The sequence below is a fragment of the Hyla sarda genome, chromosome 1 (genome assembly GCF_029499605.1).
Source record: "Hyla sarda isolate aHylSar1 chromosome 1, aHylSar1.hap1, whole genome shotgun sequence".
Classification (NCBI taxonomy): domain Eukaryota; kingdom Metazoa; phylum Chordata; class Amphibia; order Anura; family Hylidae; genus Hyla; species Hyla sarda.
Window position 1 is genome coordinate 602288099 of NC_079189.1, and position 12564 is coordinate 602300662.

A 12564-nucleotide genomic window follows, 5' to 3' on the forward strand; every position below is an offset into this window, starting at 1 on the left:
CTGTCCGGGCATGCTGGGTGTTGTAGTTTTGCATTCATCTGGAGGTCCGCAGGTTGAAGACCACTGTCAGAAGACCACTGTGAGTTGTACTCACCTGTCCCCGCTGCTCCGGACCGTCACCGCTCGTCACCGCTGCTCGGGATGTCGCCGTCCATTGCTGTCGCCACGTCCCCGTGGTGTCCCCGACGCTCCGGCAAGGCCTCTGCTTCCCCGACATCCTCGCTCTCCATCGCCGTCATCACGTCGCTACGCTCGGCGCTCCTATTGGATGACGGGACGGCGTGCACAGCGACGTGATGACGACGATGGAGAGCGCCGACAATGCAGGGGATCCCGAAGAGGACGCGCAGGAGCCCCGAGGACAGGTAAGTGATCGTCAGCCGAGCACACGGGGCACCGTAAACGGCTATCCGGTGGAAGATGAAGCAGTCAGCGCTGTCGGATAGCCGTTTATGTGATGGCCCCGACATACAAAAGCATCGTATGTTGATGCTGCCTTCAATATGACCTCTGAGAGGCCATCGCATGAAATTATCGTATGTCGGGTCATCGTAGGTTGAGGGGTCACTGTATATAAAATCTATAATTTATGGTCAAGGCCTTCATTTGCGTGCTGAATGTATACCTACCTAAACTAAGCTATGACTGAAAGTGTGAGCGACACATACCCCTAACTCACCTAACCTGCCTCTAAAGGTGCGAGTAACATATACCTACCTCACTTAATCTGCGGCTAGAGGTGTGCCCAGGCTGCTGTCGGGGGTACAACTTAAGAGGGCAAAACCCAGCATACATAGGGATAGGGAAGTAGCATACAGAGGTAATAGGGTTGAAAAAAGACCAGAGTCCGTCAAGTTCAACCTATATCCCTAATGAGTCCCTACTGAGTGGATCCAGAGGAAGGCAAAAAAAAACTCATACTAGAGGAAAAAATTCTTCCCGACTCCAAATATGGCATCAGAATAAATCCCTGGATCAACCTTCTGTCCCTATAAATCTAGTATACATAACCAGCAATGTTATTATTCTCCAAAAATGCATCCAGACCCCTTTTGAATTAATTTACAGAGTTCCCCATGACCACCTCCTCCGGGAGAGAATTCCACAGTCTCACTGCTCTTACAGTAAAGAACCCCCGTCTGTGCTGGTGTAGAAACCTTCTTTCCTCTAGACGTAGAGGATGCCCTTTTGTTATAGATACAGTCCTGGGTATGAATAGATCATAGGAGAGATCTCTGTACTGTCCACTGATATATTTATACATAGTTATTAGGTCTCCCCTAAGACGTCTTTTTTCTTAACTAAATAACCCTAATTCTGATAATCTTTCTGGGTACTGTAGTCCTCCCATTCCCTGTATTACTTTGGTTGCCCGTCTTTGAACCCTCTCCAGCTCCACTTTATCTCTCTTGTACACTGGTGTCCAGTACTGTACACAGTATTCTATGAGTGGTCTGACTAATGATTTGTACAGTGGTAGAATTATTTCCTTGTCGTGGGCATCTATGCCCCTATTGATGCCCCCCCATGATTTTATTTGCCTTGGCAGCAGCTGCCCGACACTGGTCACAACAGCTAAATTTACTGTTAACTAAGACCCCCAAGTCCTTTTCCACATCAGTCGTCCCAAGTGTTCTCCCATTTAATACATAATCCCAGCCCCATGTGCATTACCTTACATTTATCAGTGTTGAACCTCATCTGCCACTTCCCAGCCCAAACCTCCAACCTATCCAGATCCATTTGTAACAGTGCACTGTCCTCTATTGTGTTATCTACTATACACAGTGCACTGTCCTCTATAGTGTTTACTGCTTTACAGAGTTTAGTATCAAATGCATATAAATAAATATATTAATAGAACAGGACCCAAGACTGACCCCTGTGGTCCCCACTACTAACAGTCACCCAATCAGAATAAGTACCATTAATTACCACCCTCTGTTTCCTATCACTGAGCCAGTTACTTACCCACTTACACACATTCTCCCCCAGCCCCATCCTTCTCATTTTATGCAGCAATCTTTTATGTGGAACCGTATCAAATCCTCTGAAAAAATCCAGATATATGACATCCAGCGATTCCCCCTGGTCCAGTCTGGAGCTCACCTCTACATAAAAGCTGATCAGGTTAGTTTGACATGACCGATCCCTCATAAAGCCATGCTGATATGGAGTCATACATTTATTTTCATCAAGATACTCCAAAACACCATCTCTTAGAAAACCCTCAAAAATTTACATACAACCGAGGTTAAACTAACAGGTCTATAATTCCCAGGGTCACCTTTTAACCCCCTTTTAAATATTGGCACCACATTTGCCATGTGCCAGTCCTGGGGAACAGTCCCTGTCACTATAGAGTCCCTGAATATTAATTCAATTACTTAATTCCTTTAGAACACGGGGGTGAATGCCATCTGGACCTGGTGATTTGTCTATTTAGATTTTTTGTAGGCGGCACTGTACTTCTTCCTGGGTTAGACAGGTGACCTGTACTTCTTCCTGGGTTAGACAGGTGACCTGTACTGGGGAGTTTACCTTATCTCACTGTATCTCACCTGGCATTTCATTTTCCTCAGTGAATACAGTGGAGAAGAATTTGTTTAATATATTTGCTTTTTCCTGATCCCTGTTTATAATTTCTTCTTTATCGTTTTGTAAAGGGCCAACACTTTAATTGTTAACCTTTTTGCTATTTATATAGTTAAATTACATTTTGGGGTTAGCTTTACTCTCTTTGGCAATGAGTATTTCTCTATTTTTGTGGCTTTTATCTGTTTTTTACATATTCTAAATTTTTCTCTATAGCTTTTTAATGCTTCTTCACTGTCGTCCTGTTATAGTAGTTTAAATGCTTTTTTTTTTGTCATTTATTGCCCCCTTAACATTTTTATTCATCCATATTGGTTTTCTTTTATTTCTGACCCTTTTATTTCCATAAAGTATATACATCTTACAGTGAGAATTTAAGATATTTTTAATTTAAAAGTCTCCTATTTAGTGTCTCCCATTATTCTTGTTTTTGAGGACATTTTCCCATTTTATATTGTTAATGGCTTCTCTGAGTTGATCGAACTTTGCCTTCCTAAAGTCCATTGTTTTTGTGGCCCCTCGAGAGATTCCCTTACTGCAGGACAAGTTATAATGTATTATATTATGATCACTATTTCCTAGGTGTCCTTCTACCTGCACATTAATTACTCTGTCAGGTCTGTTGGTTAATATTAAGTCTAGTAGGGCGCCCCCTCTGGTCGGGCCCTGCACCATTTGGGACATATAATTGTCTTTAGTCAGAAACCTGCTTCCTTTATGAGATTCACAGGTCTCAGTCTCCCAGTTTATATCAGGATAGTTATAGTCTCCATTATTATCACCTCATTCTGATTTGCTGCCTTGTTTATTTGCCTCAGTAATTGATCTTCTGCCTCTTCCATTATGTTTGGTGGCTTATAGCTTATACCCCTATCAGAATTTTATTATTTTTATCTCCATATATTTCTACCCATAATGACTCCACATTATCGTTTCCCTCCCGCATATCCTCCCGCAGTGCGGCCTTCAGACTGGACTTTACATAAAGACAAACTCCTCCCCCTTTCCATTTTGTCCGATCCTTCCTGAATAGACTATAACCCTGTATGTTACCGCCCAGTCACAGGTATCGTCCAATCAAGTCTCTGTTATACCCGCTATGTCATAATCCTCCTCAGACATCAACCACTCCAGGTCATCAGTTTTATTGGTCAGAATTCTGGCATTAGTAATCATGCAGTTCAATGGTGAATGTTCAATTAACTATTCTAACCCCTCCCCCGCTCCTATCCCTATTAACTATTCTAACCCCTCCCTCCGCTCCTATCCCTATTAACTATTCTAACCCCTCCCCTGCTCCTATCCCTATTAACTATTCTAACCCCTCCCTCCACTCCTATCCCTATTAACTATTCTAACCCCTCCCCTGCTCCTATCCCTATTAACTACTCTAACCCCTCCCCCGCTCCTATCCCTATTAACTATTCTAACCCTTCCCTCCGCTCCTATCCCTATTAACTATTCTAACCCCTCCCCCGCTCCTATCCCTATTAACTATTCTAACCCCTCCCTCCACTCCTATCCCTATTAACTATTCTAACCCCTCCCCCGCTCCTATCCCTATTAACTAATCTAACCCCTCCCCCGCTCCTATCCCTATTAACTATTCTAACCCCTCCCCCCGCTCCTATCCCTATTAACTATTCTAACCCCTCCCCCCCCGCTCCTATCCCTATTAACTATTATAACCCCTCCCTCTGCTTCTATCCCTATTAACTATTCTAACCCCTTTCCCGCTCCTATCCCTATTAACCATTCTAACCCCCCCTCTGCTCCAACCCAAGGTACATTAATAAGTCCCCCTCTCTATCTACACTATCTTCCCCCTCTATGTTGTAGGTTCCCATCCCCCCAGTCCCTAGTTTAAATACTCCTCCACCCTTCTAGCCATCTTCTCCCCAAGCACAGCTGCACCCTCCCCATTGAGGTGCAGCCCGTCCCTATAGCAGAGCCGGTATCCAACAGCGAAGTCGGCCCAGTTCTCCATGAAACCAAACCTCTCCTTCCTACACCAGCTTCTGAGCCACTTGTTTACCTCCCTAATCTCCCGCTGCCTCTCTGGTGTGGCTCATAGTACAGGTAATATTTCAGAAAATATTACTTTGCAGGTCCTTGCCTAAAGCTTGCAGCCTAAGTCCCTGAAATCATTTTTAAGGACACTCCACCTACCTCTTACTTTGTCAATTGCCAATATGTACCATGACCACTGGGTCCTCTCCAGCCCCACCCAGCAACCTGTCAACCCGATCCACGATGTGCCAAACTCGAGCGCCAGGAAGACAACACACTGTTCGGCGATCCCGGTCTTTGTGACAGATCGCCCTGTCTGTCCCCCACTACCAGTACCTGTCTGGCCTGCCCTGCACTCCTCCCTCCCTCCTTACTGGAGCAGACACCCCCCTGGAAGGTCAGAGGCAGTATCTTGCTGCAGAACTGCTAGCTCTGAAATGGCATTCCATTCATCTTCCAACCGGGCAAACTTGTTGGGGTGTGCCAGATCAGGACTAGCCTTCCTGACACTTTTCCCTCTACCCCGTTTTCTAACTGTAACCCAGGTAACTGCCTGACTGTCCTGCACCTCCGTCCCACTATCCTCCCCCACCTCTACCCCAGAGAGTACTTGCTCATTGAGCAGGAAACTCCTCTCCAAGTTGTCAATGCGTCTCAGTGTTGCCAGTTGCTCCTCTAGATCCACGATCTGGGCTTCCAAATGAACAACTCGCACACTCCTGCACAACAATAGGCACCCTCAAACTGCTGTTCAAGGATTGCATACATCGCACAAGATGTACACTGGACTGCATTTTCCAACATGGAGGCCATCTAGTTATGGGGATTTCACTGATTAATCGCCAACAACAGACAGTAAATATTTCAATTAAATTATCAGTAGACCTTGTGATTTAAAGTCTCTATAGTGTAAAGAAAGTAACACTCACAGCTATCTCAAACTTCTGCTTTCAAACTCTAAGTTTTATAACTCTCTTTCACTTTCTCTCTTCCAAAACCCACTCAAACAGAGCACGCTCAGAACTGAGTCCCAAACTAAGATTTATACACCTGTGAGCAATCTACACAGACATTTGGGAGGCTCAGCGTGGACATTCGAGAGGCTCGGCAGAACACAGCAAGGTATCTGACGCTGAGAGGTGCAGGGGGGGTTATGGGGGCAATGAGAGGTGCAGGGGGTGTTATGGGGGCGATGAGAGGTGCAGGGGGTGTTATGGGGGTGATGAGAGGTGCAGGGATGGTTATGGGGGTGATGAGAGGTGCAGGGGGGGTGATGGGGATTATAAGAGGTGCAGGGGGGGTGATGGGGATGATGAGAGGTGCAGGGGCGGTGATGGGATGATGAGAGGTGCAGGGGGGGTGATGGGGATGATGAGAGGTGCAGGGAGGGGTGATGGGGATGATGTGAGGTGCAGGAGGAGTGATGGGGATGATGAGAGGTGCAGGGACAGGTGATGGGGATGATGAGAGGTGCAGGGGGGTGATGGGGATGATGAGAGGTGCAGGGAGGGGTGATGGGGATGATGAGAGGTGCAGGGGGGGTGATGGGGATGATGAGAGGTGCAGGGGGGGTGATGGGGATGATGAAAGGTGCAGGGGGGGTGATGGGGATGATGAGAGGTGCAGGGAGGGGTGATGGGGATGATGTGAGGTGCAGGAGGGGTGATGGGGATGATGAGAGGTGCAGGGACAGGTGATGGGGATGATGAGAGGTGCAGGGAGGGGTGATGGGGATGATGAGAGGTGCAGGGGGGGGTTATGGGGCGATGAGAGGTGCAGGGGGGTTATGGGGATGATGAGAGGTGCAGGGGGGTTATGGGGGTGATGAGAGATGCAGGGGGGTTATCGGGGTGATGAGAGGTGAAGGGGGGTGATGGGGATGATGAGAGGTGCAGGGAGGGGTGATGGGGATGATGAGAGGTGCAGGGGGGTGATGGGGATGATGAGAGGTGCAGGGAGGGGTGATGGGGGTGATGAGAGGTGCAGGGGGGTGATGGGGGTGATGAGAGGTGCAGGGAGGGGTGATGGGGATGATGAGAGGTGCAGGGGGGTAATGGGGTGATGAGAGGTGCAGGGAGGGTAATGGGGTGATGAGAGGTGCAGGGGGTAACGGGGTGATGAGAGGTGCAGGGGGTAACGAAAGGTGCAGGGGGGGTTATGGGGGTGATGAGAGGTGCGGGGGGGGGTTATGGGGGTGATGAGAGGTGCAGGGGGGGTGATGGGGATGATGAGAGGTGCAGGGGGGTGATGCGGATGATGAGAGATGCAGGGAGGGGTGATGGGGATGATGAGAGGTGCAGGGGGGTGATGGGGATGATGAGAGGTGCAGGGACGGGGGATGGGGATGATGAGAGGTGCAGGGGGGGTGATGGGGGTGATGAGAGGTGCAGGGGGGGTGATGGGGATGATGAGAGGTGCAGGGGGTGTTATGGGGCGATGAGAGGTGCAGGGGGGTTATGGGGATGATGAGAGGTGCAGGGGGGGTGATGGGGGTGATGAGAGGTGCAGGGGGGGTTATGGGGGCGATGAGAGGTGCAGGGGGGGTTATGGGGGCGATGAGAGGTGCAGGGGGTGTTATGGGGCGATGAGAGGTGCAGGGGGTGTTATGGGGCGATGAGAGGTGCAGGGCGGTTATGGGGATGATGAGAGGTGCAGGGGGGTTATGGGGGTGATGAGAGATGCAGGGGGGTTATCGGGGTGATGAGAGGTGCAGGGAGGGGTGATGGGGATGATGAGAGGTGCAGGGGGGTGATGGGGATGATGAGAGGTGCAGGGAGGGGTGATGGGGGTGATGAGAGGTGCAGGGGGGGTGATGGGGATGATGAGAGGTGCAGGGAGGGGTGATGGGGATGATGAGAGGTGCAGGGGGGTAATGGGGTGATGAGAGGTGCAGGGAGGGTAATGGGGTGATGAGAGGTGCAGGGGGTAACGGGGTGATGAGAGGTGCAGGGGGTAACGAAAGGTGCAGGGGGGTTATGGGGGTGATGAGAGGTGCGGGGGGGGGGTTATGGGGGTGATGAGAGGTGCAGGGGAGGTGATGGGGATGATGAGAGGTGCAGGGGGGGTAATGGGGATGATGAGAGGTGCAGGGAGGGGTGATGGGGATGATGAGAGGTGCAGGGGGGTTACGGGGCGATGAGAGGTGCAGGGGGGTTATGGGGGTGATGAGAGGTGCAGGGGGGTGATGGGGATGATGAGAGGTGCAGGGGGGGTGATGAGAGGTGCAGGGGGGGTGATGGGGATGATGAGAGGTGCAGGGGGGTGATGGGGATGATGAGAGGTGCAGGGGGGTGATGGGGATGATGAGAGGTGCAGGGAGGGGTGATGGGGGTGATGAGAGGTGCAGGGAGGGGTGATGGGGATAATGAGAGGTGCAGGGGGGGGGTGATGGGGATGATGAGAGGTGCAGGGAGGGTAATGGGGTGATGAGAGGTGCAGGGGGTAACGAAAGGTGCAGGGGGGGTTATGGGGGTGATGAGGGGGGGGTTATAGTAGTGAAGAGGAGGGGTTTGGCGGGGGATTTGTGGGTGAGGAGAACACAGAGGATAAGAGGGGGTGTATATATATATATGATGTGTATGCATGTATGTCAGAATTATATTCAGGGTACAGTGTGTGGCAGTATTATATTCAGGGGGTACAGTGTGTGGCAGTATTATATTCAGGGTACAGTGTGTGGCAGGATTATATTTAGTGGGTACAGTGTGTGGCAGGATTATATTCTGGGGTACAGTGTGGCAGGATTATATTCAAGGTACAGTGTATGGCAGTATTCTATTCATGGTACAGTGTATAGCAGTATTATATTCAGGGTACAGTGTGTGGTAGTATTATATTCAGGGTACAGTGTGTGGCAGTATTATATTCAGTGGATACAGTGTATAGCAGTATTATATTCAAGGTACAGTGTGTGGCAGGATTATATTCAGTGGATACAGTGTATAGCAGTATTATATTCAGGGTACAGTGTGTGGCAGCATTATATTCAGTGTACAGTGTGTGGCATGATTATTTTTAGTGGGTACAGTGTTCAGCAGTATTATATTCAGGGTACAGTGGGGGGCAGTATTATATTCAGGGTACAGTGTATGGCAGTATTATATTTAGTGGGTACAGTGTATAGCAGTATTATATTCAGTGGATACAGTGTGTGGCAGTATTATATTCAGGTTACAGTGTGTGGCAGGATTATATTTAGTGGGTACAGTGTATAGCAGTATTATATTCAGGGTACAGTGTGTGGCAGTATTATATTCAGGGTACAGTGTGTTGCAGTATTATATTCAGGGTACAGTGTGTTGCAGTATTATATTCAGGGTACAGTGTGGGTCAGTATTATATTAAGGGTACAGTGTGGGGCAGTATTATATTAAGGGTACAGTGTGTGGCAGTATTATATTCAGGGTACAGTGTGTGGCACGATTATATTTAGTGGGTACAGTGTATAGCAGTATTATATTCAGGGTACAGTGTATAGCAGTATTATATTCAGGGTACAATGTGTGGCAGTATTATATTCAGGGGACAGTGTGGGGCAGTATTTTATTTAGGTTACACTTTCTGGCAAGGTTATAATGATTACTGTCTTCATGCAGAGGATGAGGATCTGCTGACAATGTGAGGAGCCAATGATGTCTGGATGTCAGACTCTGCAGAGAAGATGGAGCTGGAGGAAGACCTGGTCTCTGGACCAGATGAAGAAGAAAAGATAACAGAGAAGATATCACTCAAGTCAGAAGACGTCACTCAGGTCACTGATATCATTGTGTATTCTCCTGACTGTCCCATCAGAGCTGTAGTCACTTGTAAGTTCTGCAGTGGTGATGGGTAAAACTGTGTACAAAACTACAAATCCCATTGCCAGAGGCTCTCCAGACATGATGGGAGTTTTAGCTTTCCAACAGCTGGAGAACCACTTCAACCAAGATGATCGGTGGGGGTCTCAGCAGTAAACCAATGCTCGGACCACCCGCGATCTATAACTTATCCCTAAAATAATATTGGGGGCAGGCCACAGGGGGCGCGCCACAAGGTTAGCTTGCACAGGGCGCCTGAACACCTAAGGCCAGCCCTAGACATAATGTCCAGTATCGGTATTGGGACATCCCTAGTACGTATACGCAACAACGATGCTAGAAACCACGTATGTTTAGGAATGAAGCATAGAGCAACAAAACTGTCAATAATGTAAGGGTAACAACTGGACGCACAGCAAACGAAGGCCAACAACGCTAAAGGGACAACTCTAACAGCGAGCGAATAGGAGCAATGTTAATAGCAACGTATACCGTAGCAGAAATATCACCGCAACTCATACTCAAGTCACAATGTCTAAATGTCTAAATACTGGAAAACATTTTTTTTCTTTAAATAAACTGGTGCGAGAAAGTTAGATTTTTCCCGTCTTTAAAACACAACAAAAGTTACCTAACCGGCTAGCCCAACTTAAAGGGGTACTCCGGTGAAAACCTTTTTCTTTTAAATCAACTGGCTCCGGAAAGTTGAACAGATTTGTAAATTAGAGCAAAGTAGAAGAGTAGTCAGCTCACCCGGCCACCGCACGGCAATGATATCCTCCAGGATACGAAGAAAGCAAGTAGATGCCAGCGATTATGAAACTTCACCTTTATTGGAACCACGTAAAATCATCGACATAGAGAGAATTCAATAAGACAAACATTTAAAATTCCAGGAATCAGCGCCAAGCATGACGCGTTTCAGGTCATGTGACCTTTCATCAGATGCATGGTGGGAAGCAGAGGGGTGGGGGAATATATCCCAACCTTCTAATGGAACAGGTGAGTAAAACATCTATCCTATGGCAAGGGATTAACCCTGTCCGTTCCAAAAGTTGAGGCACCCTTCTGCTAAACATAACAGGTATAAAGTCATAAATTATTAAGCACCTATAACATAGTTATAAACTGAGTGCAAACTATATATATGAAACCTGTATATTGTTTTTAAGGAGACACAAAATGTACATTAGGAGGAAAAAAGGTTGCAAAAAACACTAATAAATAGTGAAACAATAGTATGTATGAAACATCAAATGGCAACCTAAAACAGGTAATGAAGGATGACGTCTGATTTTAAATTCAACCAATGTGGTTGAAATGTACGTAAGGAGTAAATCCAAAAGATTTCCCTATTACGTAATGATTTGATGCGGTCTCCACCTCTGTCATGTGAACAAATTATTTCGATACCCGAGAATGAAAAATAAGCTACATTACCATCATGGACATTTTTGAAGTGTTTAGAAACATTCGATGCGTTAGTGTAAGAACCGCTGCCAATGGCTCTAAGATGTTCTTGAATGTGTTTTTTCAAGGTTCTTTTAGTGCTGCCGATATGAGACATTACAGCTATTACAATCTATTTTGTAAATTACGTAAGTGGATTCGCAATTAATAAATTGTTTAATTGGTACAGAATTCGAATCAGGAATTGAAATCGTAGAAGTCTTGGCAGCATGTACACACACAACGCATCTAGGTAAACCGCATTTGAAAAAATTTAGAGATAGTCTTCTCACACCAAAACCTTATCATACATTTTCGAATACGGTATCGTAGCCTACCTTTACAACTACTTACAGTCTAGAATTTAACAGTATTAAATCTATTATTAACAAATTTTTACCTATTTTATGTCAGGATACCATCCTTAATAAATATTTAAAAAATGGCATAAATTTTTCGAGCAGACGAGCCCCTAATTTAGGTAATCTTTTATCTCCGAGTGCCTTGCCACTTGCCTCTGTTGTTAGTTCTCGTTCATGGATTAAAACAAATGGGTTTTTCAAATGCGGTTTACCTAGATGCGTTGTGTGTGTACATGCTGCCAAGTCTTCTACGATTTAAATTCCTGATTCGAATTCTGTGCCGATTAAACAATTTATTAATTGCGAATCCACTTACGTAATTTACAAAATAGATTGTAATAGCTGTAATGTCTCATATCGGCAGCACTAAAAGAACCTTGAAAAAACACATTCAAGAACATCTTAGAGCCATTGGCAGCGGTTCTTACACTAACCCATCGAATGTTTCTAAACACTTCAAAAATGTCCATGATGGTAATGTAGCTTATTTTTCGTTCTCGGGTATCGAAATAATTCGTTCACATGACAGAGGTGGAGACCGCATCAAATCATTACGTAATAGGGAAATCTTTTGGATTTACTCCTTACGTACATTTCAACCACATGGGTTGAATTTAAAATCAGACGTCATCCTTCATTACTAGTTTTAGGTTGCCATTTGATATTTCATACATACTATTGTTTCACTATTTATTAGTGTTTTTTGCAACCTTTTTTCCTCCTAATGTACATTTTGTGTCTCCTTAAAAACAATATACAGGTTTCATATATATAGTTTGCACTCAGTTTATAACTATGTTATAGGTGCTTAATAATTTATGACTTTATACCTGTTATGTTTAGCAGAAGGGTGCCTCAACTTTTGGAACGGACAGGGTTAATCCCTTGCCATAGGATAGATGTTTTACTCACCTGTTGCATTAGAAGGTTGGGATATATTCCCCCACTCCTCTGCTTCCCACCATGCATCTGATGAAAGGTCACATGACCTGAAACGCGTCATTCTTGGCGCTGATTCCTGGAATTTTAAATGTTTGTCTTATTGAAGTCTCTCCATGTCGATGATTTTACGTGGTTCCAATAAAGGTGAAGTTTCATAATCGCTGGCATCTACTTGCTTTCTTCAGATTTGTAAATTACTTCTATTAAAAAATCTTAATCCTTCCTGTACTTATTAGCTGCTGAATACTACAGAGGAAATTCTTTTATTTTTGGAATGCTCTCTGATGACATCACGAGCACAGTGCTCTCTGCTGACGTTATTATAATAATAAGTCATTATTTATTTATTGTTGTCCTTAGTGGGATTTGAACCCAAGGCCCCAGTGCTAACCACTAAGCCACCATACTGC

General features: G+C 45.9%; 1 protein-coding gene across 1 annotated transcript in view; it reads right to left on the minus strand.

Annotated features, from left to right (window-relative positions):
• Window positions 1–12564, minus strand: part of LOC130295068 (uncharacterized) — a gene marked incomplete at its 3' end in the record, with an annotated part of 238076 nt that overhangs the window by 10164 nt on the left and 215348 nt on the right. The window lies entirely within an intron of this gene.